Source organism: Schistocerca nitens, chromosome 1 (genome assembly GCF_023898315.1).
Source record: "Schistocerca nitens isolate TAMUIC-IGC-003100 chromosome 1, iqSchNite1.1, whole genome shotgun sequence".
Taxonomy (NCBI): Eukaryota; Metazoa; Arthropoda; class Insecta; order Orthoptera; family Acrididae; genus Schistocerca; species Schistocerca nitens.
The window spans coordinates 459,634,480-459,648,876 of NC_064614.1; the positions used below are offsets into that span (position 1 = coordinate 459,634,480).

The 14,397-nt window shown below is 39.3% G+C and overlaps 1 protein-coding gene across 2 annotated transcripts in view; it reads left to right on the top strand.

Moving 5' to 3' along the window:
- LOC126251801 (rRNA methyltransferase 3, mitochondrial) overlaps nucleotides 1-14,397 on the top strand; it is a 72,897-nt gene that overhangs the window by 1,576 nt on the left and 56,924 nt on the right. The window lies entirely within an intron of this gene.

Genomic DNA, 14,397 nt, shown 5'->3' on the forward strand with positions numbered 1-14,397 from the left:
GAACCTCTGGCCTCCCGATTGTAGGCCTCAATGTCAGTGTTTTAACAAACAGACTGCCTCATTCAGTTATACGTAGTAACATACAGTTTTCTTATGTTTGTGTATACAAACAAGTTGGCTTAATAACATGAAAGTAATTACACACTGTTTGTGTAGTCTCTCTGTAACTTTCTCTGCACACACAACAAACATGTGCATGTCTTTAGGATCACAGTTGTACATCCAAGCCTTTTTGCCTTCCTTCTGCCAGTCTTAGAAGTCAGTACCAGTACCCCTTCATAGTGAATTAGATGGTGAACTCGGAAAAATGGTAAGACATTAGTATTATGCACTAATGTAACTTCATTACTATTATTAACTTCTACTTTGAGTTCTCTAAGCAATATTTAATTGTGTAGTATTCATCTTTAAAGATAGGCCTATACATTTTGATTGTGATTTTAAATAAATGTATTTATTGTAGTTATCTCATTTGAATAATTATAATACAGTTTCAGTTCCTGATGGAGTATACTAAATAACTATTTACCCATTAACAGATGCTCTCTCTGATCACGATACACAGTTAGTTAAGATAAATAGCACACTGCCTTGCAGCATGCAGAGTCCTCATGTAAATCAGTTAGATTAATTAATGACTCCAGGTAAATTATTTCTCTGAATATTTTACAAGATATACCCCTGGGATGAAATGTATAATGGACAAAATGCTAAAATAAAATTTAATCTGTTCCATGGTAAATGTATATCATTACTTGAAAATAGCTTTCTGTGTGAGCTAGTCCAAAAGGACATTACAAACAACCACGTAAAAAAACCATGGGTTACCAGCGGATTTAAAGCATCTTGTGAAAGGAAAAGCGAAATATATTTGCTGCAAAAACAAATAAAGAACCTGCAGTAGTTGCACTCTACAAAAACTACTCTAAATACTAAGAAAGGTCATTAAGAAATCAAGGACAATGCATATAACACCAGAAATCAGTAATTCTTGCAACAGACTTAAGTCTACATGGAAAGCAGTGAAGCAAGAGACAGGGCACCAAGCCACAGAACAGGATAATATCACAACTGAATTGAAGGACCATGAATGATGAGTCACAAGATACGTAATAATCATTTCTTAAATATAATAGAGAGTGTAGAGACAAACAGTTCAAGAGAAAAATCACAGCAGTGTGTTGAAAAAGTAACTCTCATAAAATTCAATCATGTGAATGCATCACCAACGTCTCCTTTTGAAATTCAGAAAATTATATATTCTCTTCAGAATAAAAGCACATCTGGTTTCGTTGTTGTTTTCAATAGAATCATAGATGTTTGTTACCATACAATAAGCCTGGCCTTATCTGAAATATATAATGCATCACAGACTCCCGGTATTTTGCAGAGACTGAAATGTGCCATTGTCAAACCACTATTTATCAGAGGTGATATGAGAGATCTCAATAGCTACTGACCTCTTTTACTGCTGACACCATGCCCCAAAGCATTTGAGGTGATGTATTCTGGAATAGTATCTCACCTGAGCAACAATAATGTCCCAGCAAATTACAGCTTGGGTTTCGGAAGAGTTGATGTACTGAGAATGCCATTCATATGTTCACTCACTGAATTCTACAAGCATTAAGTAATAAAATAGTGTGACATATATAAGGCATTTGACTGCGTGAATCACAGTATTCTCTTAGATAAATTAAAATTTTATGGAAAATTCAGGATGGAATGTAACAATATAATGAAAAGGGTAGTTGCTGCTCACTATACAGCAGAGATGCTGATTTGCAGAAAGGCACTACAAAAAGTCTGTTGGAAAGTTAGCTTTCTTCCAACAAGGCCTTTGTCAAAAGTAGGCAAAAAAAAAAACACACACACACACACACGCGCGCGCAAATGCAACTCACACACACGACCACAGTCTCTGGTAGATAGAGCGAGACTGCCAGCTGCCAGAGATTGTGGTCATGTGTGTGTGAGTTGCATTTGTTGGTGTGTGTGTGTGTGTGTGTGTGTGTGTGTGTGTGTGTGTTGTCGTCTTTTGGCAAAGGCCTTATTGGCTGAAAGCTAACTTTCTGGCAGTCTTTTTGTTGTGCGTTTCTGCGACTCAGCATCTCCGCTATATGGTGAGGAGCAACTATCGGTTTCATTATATTGTTAAAGTTTTATGGGATTGATGGCATAGCCAACCAATGGACAATGTCATATGTAACCAAAAAATTTCAAAAAGTTGTACTTAGAAACCAACCAGGGGCATTATTTTGACCAGGGAGAAACCACATACGGAGTTCCCCAGGGCTCAAACTTATGTCCACTATTGTTCTCGTACTGGTAAGTAAATGATCATCCATCTAATATACAACAAACAGAATTAGTACTCTCCCCACTCCAAGCACACAAACAGAAACAGAAGAAATGGTAAACAATGTTCTTGTAAGTATCATTGACAAGGTTTTCTGCAAATGGTCTCAATCTCAGTTTTAAAACACACAACATGTTCAGTTCTGCACATGTTTTGGAACTCCTAAAACAACTTAGTTCAGCCACAGTTGCAATTAGAGCATTGCAAATCTTGGGTGGAGACACATCAGTAAGTTGACATTTTTTGTATATTTTCAGTCAATAATGTCATATGGAATATGTTATGGGCTAACCCATCTTTAAGAAAGAAAGTCTTCATAGCTCATAAATGTGTTGTAAGAATAATATGTGATGCTCACCTACGATTGTCTTGTAGACATCTGTTGAAGGATTGAGCATTCTGGAAATTCATTACATCTACATCATTCTCCAGAAGCCACCTAGTGGTGTGTGGTGGAGAGTACTTCTGGTACCATTAACTGATTCTCCCTACGCTGTTCCACTTGCGAGTGTCTCTTGGGAAGAATGATTGTCGGTAAGTCTCTGCATTGGCTCTAATTTCTCAAATTTTCTCATTGTGGTCATCATGCAAGGTGTATGTGGGGAGAAGTAATAGGTTGTCCAACTTTTCCTGGGAAGTGCTCTCTTGAAAACCTCTCCATGATGGACAATGCCCTTCTCATAACGTTAGCCAATGGAGTTTCTGTGCAGCCAGCCGGTATGCCAGAGATCAGACAGGCTTACATGACCTTGTTGTGATGGTCACAGACACCTCGCCCAACAACTTACCATGCTTTTGTTCATACCCAGGTCTCTATAGATATTCTGCAAGTGTCTGTGGTGCTCTGGTTTACTGCCAAAAGAAACTCAATAACAGCTCTCTGCTTTGAATGCACCTCCATTACAGATGCCATTTTGAAGGCTACATCTAGTGCAGCCACATATCGGAACTTCATGACACTGTAGGGGCTGAAGCAGAAATATGAAGGGGTGCCCCGGTGCCGCCCCCCCGCGCCCCTCCCGCACCAACACACAAAAAAAACCTGGAAGTATTTTTTAAAAGCTATACATTTTCAAATTGTTTACAAAATAACCTTATCCCCTTCAAAAACTCTCCATTATCACTAATACATCCCACCAGTGCTTCCACTGTTCAAAACATTTTTTGTGGTCATCTTTACAAATGGCTGTCAGCTCCTCCCTTGTTTTTTTCTTTACTTCTTCAATGTTGTCAAATTGTTGTCCTTTCATGCCCCTTTTCATGCATGGAAATAAGAAAAAGTCTCATGGAGCCAGGTCAGGCGAGTAAGGTGCATGGGGCAGTGGACCCATGCCATTTTTAGCCAAAAACTTTCTAACAGAGATTCCAAATAAATGGTTTGAGCACAGGCTGTCAAAGTTTTTCAATATTTTCATCGATTTGGGCAGTTTATGGATTTCCAAAATGAGGTTTGTCATCAATCGACATGTCACCATTTTTAAGTCGAGCAAACCACTCGTACACTTGAGTTTTGCCCATAGTGTCATCTTTGTATGTGGTTTTCAACATGAAAGCAGTTTCAGTAGCATTTTTACTGAGCAGAAAACAAAATTTCACAGCTGCACTTTGTTCACTTAAACTTACCATCATAAAAAATGAACGGCACTATCAAACACAGTCACTGTAGATGAGTAAAACAAGTTAGGTCAACAACATAGGTGGTATGGACCAGGCAAGGAGCCGTGCTGTACATGTCTAGAGGCAGAAATGCGTACTACACAAGCTCCACTCATGGCTATGTGATTCGTTCTCTCTCTCTCTCTCTCTCTCTCTCTCTCTCTCTCTCTCTCTTTTTTTGGGGGAGGGGGGGTGTTACCCCTTATATTCCACACTGTCCCACACAATTCTTAATTTTTTTCAACCAAAACTGGCCAAGAAAAAGAAAATGTATTGCATTACTTATTGAATGTACCCGTAAAATTAAAGTGTGCACTCATATTAATGAGTATTTCACTAAGCTCTGTGTTTGCTGCAAACTATGGCTATAAGAATGTTTAAATTAGGGTAATGCTGTTTCTTTCCACTATTGTTGCCTATATTTGCGAAGTCTATTTTTCTGTTGTTGTATTAGTGTACAGCCATTTGCTTCTTTGTCTGTCCTAACTCAACTTTTGTCAGATTTGCTGTTGACGGCTGGTAGGTGTGCCTGTGCATCTATTTTTACCTGGCTGCAACATTACTGTTTAGGCCACAGACGTATCCATGCGTGTAGGTTGTTACATAAGCAACTGAAAAGTATTCTGTGTCAAATATAGCTTGTAATTTCTAGAATTTCTTGCCAATTTTGTGATACTTTAATGTTCATGCTACTTCATTCTCTGAAACAATATTAGAGAAGGAAAGTTACTACTCACTGTATAGCAGAGATGCTGAATTGCGATAGGTACAACAAAAAGATTCACTCAATTATTTCTGGATTTTCCATTGTTTGATTCATTCCCTGAAAGTTAGCTTTGAATTGGGAAATTGATTGTTGTAGAAGTAGTAGTAGGTTGTTGTTGTTATGGGCTTCAGTCCGAGGGATGGTTTGATGCAGCTGTCCACACTATCTTATATTGTGCAAGCCTCTTCATCTCCAAGTAATTACTGCAACCTACATCATTCTCTGTTTAGCATATTCATCTCTTGGTCTCTTGCTACCTCTCGATCACAGGGTCCCAGGTTCGATTCCTGACCGTGTTGGGGATTTTCTCTGCCCAGGGACTGGGTGTTTGTGTTGTCCTCATCATTCATGAAAGTGGCAAGATTGGACTGTGTTCAGATTGGGAATGTGGATGGGCGCTGATGATCATGCAGTTGAGTGCCCCACAAACCAATCATCATCATCATCTCTTGGTGTCCCTCTGGTTTGTACTCTCAACACTTCCCTCCAACACTAAATTGGTGATCCCCTGATGGCTCAGAATGTATCATACCAACCGATCCCTTCTTCTTGTCAAGTTGTGTCACAAATCCCTCTTCTCCCCTATCTGTTCAGTATCTCGTCATTAGTTATGTGATCTATGCATCTAACCTTCAGGATTCTTCTATAGCACCACATTTCAGAAACTTCTATTCTCTTCTTGTCTACTCTGTTCATCGTCCATGTTTCACTTCCATGCATCGCTACATTCCATACAAGTACTTTCAGAGAAGACATCCTGACTTTTAAATCTATACTCAACATTAACAAATTTCTCTTCTTCAGAAACGCTTTCCTTGCCATTGCCAGTCTATATTTTATATCCTCTCTACTTCGACCATCATCAGTTATTTTGTTGCCCAAACAGCAAAACTCATCTACTACTTTAAGTGTCTCGTTTCCTGATGCATGCCCTCAGTGTCTCCAGATTTAATTTGACTACATTCCATTATCCTTGTTTTGCTTTTGTTGATGTTCATCTTATATCCTGTGTTCAGGACACTGTCCATTCTGTTCAACTGGTGGCTATAAAGGTGGGTTTTCCTTTCCTGAACCTTTCTTCTAAGATAAGTCGTAGGATTACAATTGCCTCACGTGTTCCTACTTTTCTACAGAATCCAAAAAGTTCTTCCCCAAGGTCAGCTTCTATCAGTTTTTCCATTCGTCTGCAAAGAATTTGTGTTGGAATTTTACAACTGTGACTTATTAGACTGATAGTTCAGTAATTCTCACACCTGTCAGCCCTGCTTTCTCTGGAATTGGAATTATTATATTCGTTATGAAGTGTGAGGGTATTTCGCTTGTCTCATACCTGCTGCTCACCAGATGGAAGAGTTTTGTCATAGCTGGCTCTCCCAAGGCTATCAGTAGTAGTCCTAATGGAATGTTTTTTACTCCTGGGGCATTGTTTCGACTTAGGCCTTTCTGTGCTCTGTCAAATTCTTCAGGTACTATCATATCTCCCATCTCACGTTCATCTGTGTCCTGTTCCATTTCCATAATATTGCCCTCAAGTACATCGCCCTTGTATAGGCCCTCTATATACCCCTTCCACCTTTCTGCTTTTCCTTCTTTGCTCGGGACTGGTATTCCATTTGAACTCTTGATATTCATACATGTGGTTCTCTTTTCTTCAGAGGTCGATCTTAGTTTTCCTGTAGGCAGCATCTATCGTACCCCTTGTGATATATGCTTCTACATCCTTACATTTGTCCTGCAGCCATTACCACTTGGCCATTTTGCACTTCTTGTCAATATCATTTTTGAGACATTTGTATTCCTTTTTGCATGCTTCATTTACTCCATTTTTGTGTGTTCTCCTTTCATCAGTTAAATTCAGTATATCTTGTGACAAAGATTCTGTAACTTACCAAACGAAAGCGTTGGTACGTTGATAGAGACAAAAAACACACAAACACACATAAATTTCAAGCTTTCGCAACCCACGGTTGCTTCTTCAGGAAAGAGGGAAGGAGAGGGAAAGATGAAAGGATGTGGGTTTTAAGGGAGAGGGTAAGGAGTCATTCCAGTCCCGGGAGCGGAAAGATTTACCTTAGGTGGAAAAAGGGACAGGTATACACTCGCACACACTGTATATGTGCGGATGGATATGTGTGTGTGTGAGTGTGTTTTTTGTCTCTATCTACGTACCAACGCTTTTGTTCGGTAAGTTACAGAATCCTTGTCTTTAGATATATTTTTCCTACGTGGAATGTTTCCCTCTATTATATTCAGTATATCTTGTGTTACTCAAGGATTTCCACTATCCCTCATCTTTTTACCTACTTGATCCTCTGTTGCCTTCACTATTCCATCTTTCCCTAGTTCTTGTCAGTCGTTCCCTAATGCTCCCTCTGAAACTCTCCATAAAACTTCTGGTTTTTTTCAGTTTATCCAGGTCGCATCTCCTTAAATTCCTAGCTTTTTGCAGTTTGTTCAGTTTTACTCTATGGTTCATAAGCAATAAATTGTGGTCAGAGTCCACATGTGTCTCTGAAAATGTCTTTCAATTTAAAACCTGGTACCTGAATCACTGTCTTACCATTACATGAGCGATCTGAAACCCTCTGGTGTCTCCACGTCTCTTCCATGTATACAATCTTCTGTCATGATTCTTAAACCAAGTGTTGGCTATGATTAAGTTATGCTCTGAGCAAAATTCTACCCGGCAGTTTCCTCTTTCATTCCTTACCCCCAGTCCATATTCTCATATTGCTTTTCCTTCCTTTCCTTTTCCTACTGTCGAATTCCAGTTCCCTGTGACTATTAAATTTTTGTCTCCCTTCACTATCTGAATAATTTCTTTTATCTCATCATACATTTTTTCAATCTCTTCATCATCTGCAGATCTGGTTGGCATATAAACTTATACTATTGTGATAGGAGTGGGTTTCATGCCTATCTTGGCTACAATAGTGTGTTCATTATGCTGTTTGTTGTAGCTTACCCTCATTTCTATTTTTTATTCATTATTATACTTACTCCCACATTACCTCTATTTGATTTTGTATTTATAACCCTGGAATCACCCGACCAGAAGTCCTGTTCCTTCTGCCAACAAACTTTACTAATTCCCACAATATCTAAATTTAACCTATCCATTTCCTTTTTTAAATTTTCTACCCTACCTGCCTGATTGAGGGATCTGACATTCCACACGCCAATCCGTAAAATGCCAGTTTTGTTTCTTCTGATAAGGACATCCTCAAGAGTAGTCCCCATCCAGAGATCAGAATGGGGGACTATTTTACCACTGGAATATTTTATCCTAGAGAATGCCATCATCATTTGACCTTACAGTAAAGCTTCATGCCCTTGAGAGAAATTACAGCCATAGTTTCCCCTTGCTTTCAGCCGTTTGCAGTACCAGCTGTTTTGGTTGGTGTTACAGTGCTAGTTCAGTCAATCTTGTAGACTATTGCCTCTGCAACTACTGTAAAGGCTGCTGCCCCTCTTCAAGAACCACATGTTTGTTAGGCCTCTCAACAGATATGCCTCTATTATGTTTGCGCCTATGGTACAGCTATCTGTATCGCTGAGGCATGCAAGCCTCCCCACCAACGGGAAGGTTATTCACCCTATCACCTCTTTTTAGGACACTATCTATTCTGTTCAACTGTTCCTACAAGTCCTTTTGTGTGTCTGACAGAATTTCAATGTGACTGGCAAACCACAAAATTTTTATTTCTTCCCTGTGAACATTAATTTCCTTTCCAAATTTCTCATTTATTTTCTCTGCTGTTTGCTCAGTGCACAGATTGAATAACATTGGGGACATGCTGCAGCTGGTTTCACCCCCCTTCTCGAGTACTACTTCCTATTCTTGTCCTTCAACTCTTATAACTGCAACCTTGTTTCTGTACAAGTTGTAAATAAACTTTCACTACATATGTTTTATTCCTGCAACCTGCATTATTTCAAATTGTGTTTTCCATTTGATGTTGTTAAAAGCTTTCTCCCCCCATGCACGATAGACCTTGCCATTGGTGGGGAGGCTTGCGTGCCTCAACGATATACAGATAGCGGCACCGTAGGTGCAACCACAGCGGAGGGGTATCTGTTGAGAGGCCAGACAAACATGTGGTTCCTGAAGAGGGGCAGCAACCTTTTCAGTAGTTTCAGGGGCAACAGTCTGGATGATTGACTGATCTGGCCTTGTAACGCTAACCAAAACGGCCTTGCTGTTGTGGTACTGTGAATGGCTGAAAGCAAGGGGAAACTACAGCTGTAATTTTTCCCGAGGGCATGCAGCTTTACTGTATGATTAAATGATGATGGCATCCTCTTGGGTAAAATATTCTGGAGGTAAAATAGTCCCCCATTCGGATCTCCGGGAGGGGACTACTCAAGAGGATGTCATTATCAGGAGAAAGAAAACTGGCGTTCTACGGAATGGAGCATGGAATGTCAGATCCCTTAATCGGGCAGGTAGGTTAGAAAATTTAAAAAGGGAAATGGATAGGTTAAAGTTAGATATAGTGGGAATTAGTGAAGTTCGGTGGCAGGAGGAACAAGACATTTTGGTCAGGTGAATACAGGGTTATAAATACAAAATCAAATAGCGGTAAGGCAGGAGTAGGTTTAATAATGAGTAAAAAATAGGAGTGCGGGTAAGCTATTACAAACAGCATAGTGAACACATTATTGTGGCCAAGAAGACACGAAGCCCACGTCTACTACAGTAGTACAATTTTATATGCCAACTAGCTCTGCACATGACGAAGAAATTGATGAAATGTATGAGGAGGTAAAAGAAATTATTCAGGTAGTGAAGGGAGACGAAAATTTAATAGTCATGGGTGACGAATTCGAGAGTAGGAAAAGGGAGAGAAGGAAACATACTAGGTGAATATGGATTGGGGCTAAGAAATGAAAGAGGAAGCCGCCTGGTAGAATTTTGTGCAGAGCATTACTTAATCATAGCTAACACTTGGTTCAAGAATCATGAAAGAAGGTTGTATACATGGCAGAACCCTGGAGATATTAAAAGGTATCAGATAGATAATATAATGGTAAGACAGAGATTTAGGAACCAGGTTTTAAATTGTAAGACATTTCCAGGTTTTCTATTGGTTATGAACTGTAGATTGAAACAGAAGAAACTGCAAAAAGGTGGGAATTTAAGGAGATGGAACCTGGATAAACTGAAAGAACCAGAGGTTGTACAGAGTTTCAGGGAGAGCACAAGGGAACAATTGACAGGAATAGGGTAAAGAAATACAGTAGAAGAAGAATGGGTAGCTTTGAGGGATGAAATAGTGAAGGCAGCACAGGATCAAATAGGTAAAAAGATGAGGGTTAGTAGAAACCCTTGGGTAACAGAAGAAATATTGAATTTAATTGATGAAAGGAGAGAATATAAAAATGCAGTAAATGAAGCAGGATAAAAGGAATACAAACGTCTCAAAAATGATATCGACAGGAAGTGCAAAATGGCTAAGCGGGGATGGCTAGAGGACAAATGTAAGGACGTAGAGGCTTATCTCACTAGGGGTAAGATAGATACTGCCCACAGGAAAATTAAAGAGACCTTTGGAGAAAGGAGAACCACTTGCATGAATATCAAGAGCTTTGATTGAAACCCAGTTCTAAGCAAAGAAGGGAAAGCAGAAAGGTGGAAGGAGTATATAGAGGGTCTATACAAGGGCGGTGTACTTGAGGACAATATTATGGAAATGGAAGAGGATGTAGATGAAGATGAAATGGGAGATATGATACTGCGTGAAGAGTTCGACAGAGCACTGAAAGACCTGAGTTGAAACAATGCCTCAGGAGTAGACAACATTCTATTAAAACTACTGACAGCCTTGGGAGAGCCAGTCCTGACAAAACTCTACCATCTGGTGAGCAAGACGTATGAGACAGGCAAAATACCCTCAGACTTCAAGGAGAATATAATAATTCCAATCCCAAAGAAAGCAGGTGTTGACAGATGTGAAAATTACCGAACTATCAGTTTAATAAATCACAGCTGCATAATACTAACGTGAATACTTTACAGATGAATGGAAAAACTGATAGAAGCCGACCTCGGGGAAGATCAATTTGGATTCCATAGAAATGTTGGAACACGTGAGGCAATACTGACCCTACGACTTACCTTAGAAGAAAGATTAAGAAAAGGCAAACCTACGTTTCTAGCATTTGTAGACTTAGAGAAAGCTTTTGACAATGTTGACTGGAATACTCTGTTTCAAATTCTGAAGGTGGCAGGGGTAAAATACAGGGAACGAAAGGCTATTTACAATTTGTACAGAAACCAGATGGCAGTTACAAGAGTCGAGGGGCATGAAAGGGAAGCAGTGGTTGGGAAGGGAGTGAGACAGGGTTGTAGCCTCTACCCGATGTTATTCAATCTGTATATTGAGCAAGCAGTAAAGGAAACAAAAGAAAACTTCGGAGTAGGTATTAAAATCCATGGAGAAGAAATAAAAACTTTGAGGTTCGCCGATGACATTGTAATTCTGTGAGAGACAGCAAAGGACTTGGAAGAGCAGTTGAACAGAATGGACAGTGTCTTGAAAGGAGGGTATAACATGAACATCAACAAAAGCAAAACGAGGATAATGGAATGTAGTCGAATTAAGTCGGGCGATGCTGAGGGAATTAGATTAGGAAATGAGACACTTAAAGTAGTAAAAGAGTTTTACTATTTGGGGAGCAAAATAACTGATGATGGTCGAAATAGAGAGGATATAAAATGTAGACTGACAATGGCAAGGAAAGCGTTTCTGAAGAAGAGGAATTTGTTAACACAGAGTATTGATTTAAACGTCAGGAAGTCGTTTCTGAAAGTATTTGTATGGAGTGTAGCCATGTATGGAAGTGAAACATGGACGATAAATAGTTTAGACAAGAAGAGAATAGAAGCTTTCGAAATGTGGTGCTACAGAAGCTTGCTGAAGATTAGATGGGTAGATCACATAACTAATGAGGAGGTATTGAATAGAATTATAGAGAAGAGAAATTTGTGGCACAAATTGACTAAGAGAAGGGATCGGTTGGTATGGCATACTCTGAGGCATCAAGGGATCACCAATTTAGTACTGGAGGGCAGCGTGGAGGGTAAAAATTGTAGAGGGAGACCAAGAGATGAATACACTAAGCAGATTCAGAAGGATGTAGGCTGCAGTTAGGTACTGGGAGATGAAGAAGCTTCCACAGGATAGAGTAGCATCAAACCAGTCTCAGGACTGAAGACCACCACAACAACAAAAACTTTCTTTCTGTATATCTACAAATTCTATAAATATATGTTTGTCTTTCTTCAGTTTGTCTTCTAAGATAAGTCATAATGCCATTATTGCCTCACATCTTACTACATTTCTCTTGAACTGTAAATTATCATCTCCAAGCTTGGCCCTCACCAATATTTCCATTTTTCTATAAGTAATTCGTGTCAGTTCCTTGCAGCCATAACTGGTGGCTCAGTACATTCACGCTTGTTTGTACTTGCTGTCTTTGGACTGAGAATTACTGCATTCTTCTTGAAATCTGAGGGTATTTCACTCACTCATCTGATATATCCGGCATATAGGGTGAAATAGTTTTGTCATTGCTGGTTCTCCCAAGGATCTCAATAATTCTACGGGAATGTTATCTACTCTGGGGAATTTCTTCAGTTCAGCTGTGTTAAATTCTTCTGGCACTATTGTCTCCCATCTCTTCTTCATTTATGTCCTCCTCTCTGTCTGTAATATTGTTTCACGTGTAAAGATCTCCTATTTATTCAGTCTGCCTTTTTGGATTCCCTTGTTTACTTAGTATGTTCTGGCCATCTGAGCTTTTAATATTCAAACAGGTGATTCTTTTGTCTCTGTAAGTTTAACATACACAGCATCTCACTTTCCCATACACATCAATGTTTCGTTCTACCGCCACTGCTCTGCTAGTGTCACAGTTCCTCACATTCACACTCGTCTCTCTGGTTCATTGTCTTTCCACTGACTCCATTACAGACAGATTGTGCTGTGTTTATATTTGTTAGTGATCATTCAGGTTGTTTAAGACAATCTCTGAGCCTGCTGACTGTGAAGTGCATTCTATAATACAGTTGTTGTCCACAAAGTATGTTAACCCAGCTGAAATTTGTTGTCAACTTGTAGAGATTTATGGTGAAAATGTAATGACTGGTGGAATGTTGAGTAAGTGCGTGAGACGTTTTAATGATGGACGAACCAATGTTAATGGTTTAGCGTAAAAAGTGAATGAGAAAATTCACGAAAACAGATGGTTCACAGTAAGTGGTGAGTTTCCAGAAATTTCAAGAACTGTATTGCCTGTGTCACAAATGCCTTAAATTTTCACAAACTGTGTTCCCAGTGGGTTCTGAAAATATTTACAGGTGTCCACAAAAGGAAGCAACTTGGCAGTGCTTGGACATTTCGTACCCAATATATTGATGAGGGAGATAACTCTTAAACAGAATTGTGACCAGTGATGAAACTTGGATTTGTCATGTCGAAGCAACAGTCAATGCAGTGGAGGCACTCACAATCCTCCGAAGAACAAAAATTCAAAACATCATTTTCAGCACAAAAAATCATGTGCACTGTGTTCTGAGACATACAGGACATACTGCTTGTTGAGTTCCTTCCCAGAGGTGAAACTGTCAATGTGGCATGATACTGTGAAACACTGATAATACTTTGGTGTGCAATTGAGAACAAAAGGTGTGGAATGTCCAGTCAAGGCATTGTGTTGCATGACCATGTGTTTCGGTGTTCTGTTAGTGTCACTCAAAACCTTATTCAACAGTTCAGTTGAAAGCAATTTGATCACCCGCTGTACAGTCCCACTCTCAAACCTTCTGACTACTACTCAGTCTGGAACTCTATGTGTGATTTTGGAGGAAAGTGCTTTGAAAGCGCTCATGACGTCCCAAACAAAGTGTTCAGCTGTGGCTGGCTGCACTGGCAACATCTTTCTATGAAGAGGGCACAGAAAAGTTGGTTTGCTATAACAAATTTCTGAGCAATGGTGGCAGCTATGTAGAAAAATTATTTAAGAAATGCTCCTTCTTGCAAAAATAAATTTTGATATGGAAAACAAAATGTTTTTTGAGTTTTTTCACAATGGTACTTAGTTTCTGGACATGCCTTGTACAACCTTGCATTACTCATGTAGCTGTTCCTGCTTTGCCAATTTGCATGTCCTGTCAATCTCAGTTTTTAGACAGATGTATTCTCTTTTGGCTGCTGCATTTTTATACTTTCTGCTTTGATCTGTTTAACTCAATATCTTGTGGATATTGCATGTATTTCTTCTGACTCTTGTATTTTTGCCTTCATCTCACACAGCTACCTATCCATTTACTAATGTTTTCCTTTTCGTTGTTTCAGTCAGTCCTCTTGAAACTCTCAAGAACCTCTTGTAGTTTGAACTTATTCACGTCCCATCTCCCTAATTTCCTGTATGTGTGCAATTACTTCATGTGCAATCTGCCGTTCACAAACGATAAATTATACTCGGAGTCTATATCTGCCACAGGAATTGTTTTGCAGATTAAAATCTGATTTTAAATATCTCTGTTATCAGTATGTTATGTATATGGAATCTTTGATGATGTCTCCATGTCGCTTCCATATGTATAATGCCT